Genomic DNA, 1,712 nt, shown 5'->3' on the forward strand with positions numbered 1-1,712 from the left:
GGCTATAATAAATCAAAGGGGGAAGTCAGGGCAGGAGAAATAAGAAACTTCCCTACCCTGGGCACAGGGACCTGCCAAGCAGCAGCCCCGGCACCCCCTCGGCCTTCCCTCCTCCCTCCTGCCTCCCTCGCCAGGGCCCAGATCCAGTGCTCTCTCCTCAGGCCTAGGCACCGCACCAACTCAGAGACCCCCTGGGCATTCAGTGACCTTCTCACTGTGCACCCTGAAGCTAGGTACTCTCATCTCAGTTTCCTCCTAATGGGCACAGAAATCCGCAGGTCGTGTGCTGGTCCAGAGACCTGAATGGCCAGGCCGCTCAGCAGAGAGGCTGAAATGCCCCTCTGGACAAGGACCCTCGGCAGGTGAAGGGCAAGGTGAAGCATCCTGGGAATCCCTGGTGGGACAGCTGGGCTGGACTGGGCTTGCGTCTGTGAGAGGATACAGAAGGTCCAAGGCAACAAGCAGGAGCATGGAGCTAAGGGAGGGAGAGCCCAAGACTGGGAGAACCTCAACTCTGTTCCTGCATCTCCCAAACCAGACGGAGGGCCATGGCACAGGCACCAGATATACGTAGTCACTGGATGCACCATGGCATGTATTCCTGGAGTGTCCACTCAGGTAGAGACAGAGAGGGAAACTTTTCCTCTTTTTTTTTAAAAGCCTACATATTAAAAAGAAGGATGCAAAACTGTATGAATTTTTCATACAAAATCGGGAACTTCAGGCACATTTTGGACAGTTTGGGAGCCACTCTGAGCCATGCCCTCAGATGCCCAGCAGAGCCTCCTCCAGCTCCTCAGCTCTTGGGTGCATAGATGGAGACTCAGGACAGCTTGGCCTGAAGCCCACTCTCCTGGGCCAGTGTGCTCACTCCCTCACTCCAGGGGTCTCTGCTCTCACGCAAGCAAAGACTCCCCAGCCTCAGCCCTAGTCTCCTTCTGATGACTCCTCGACAGCTGCCAGACTGGAGCTTGGGGCTCTAGGGAGACAGCAGCAGGGCCCAGGCTCCCTCTGAGCCTCTGAGATCAGGCTAGTTCACTCACAACTTTGTCAGGCCGATAAGATAAGGAAGTGACAGTGACTGTTGGAGTCCAGGCTGCAGAGCCAGACAGATTCAACAGCATGCAGCGTGTGACCCTGGGCAAGTGATCTCACTGCACAGCATTGGTTTCCCTATTTGGAAAATGCCTACCTTGAAAATCTGCAAAGAGACAAAGGGGGCCATGGAAAGGGGCCTCAGGATGATTGTGTGGCCAGCATCACCCAGCAGCTGCCACTCCTGTCTCCTCCCAGAAGTCCCCACTTCCTCCCTCCTTTCCCTCTCACCTGCCTGAGTCAGGGTGAGAACCTCTGCTCTCTGCTCTTCTCTGTACCTGTAGGGCCCCTGGCCTCGCTCTGACCTGTCCTGCCCTGTGAAACTGCTGGAGCTGGGGTTCCCAGCCCTGCCCTTTCTGAGACAGAGACCTGGAGGCCCAGACTCCTGCCCTGGCAGGACCCCCCACTTCTGCTTGCTACTATCCTCACAATGCAACCCATTCCATCCTCAGACAGCCACAACTGTTTTTAACAACTGGTGGCACTCACTAGGCACTGTAGATACACAATGTCTTGTAAAGCTCACAGCTGCAGATATTTTTAGCCCCATTTCACAGATAAGAAAACTGAGGCTCAGGGGAGGAGAGACGGGGCAAGGTCAGCTGGCTAGAAAGGAG

Source organism: Manis javanica, chromosome 11 (assembly GCF_040802235.1).
Source record: "Manis javanica isolate MJ-LG chromosome 11, MJ_LKY, whole genome shotgun sequence".
Lineage (NCBI taxonomy): Eukaryota > Metazoa > Chordata > Mammalia > Pholidota > Manidae > Manis > Manis javanica.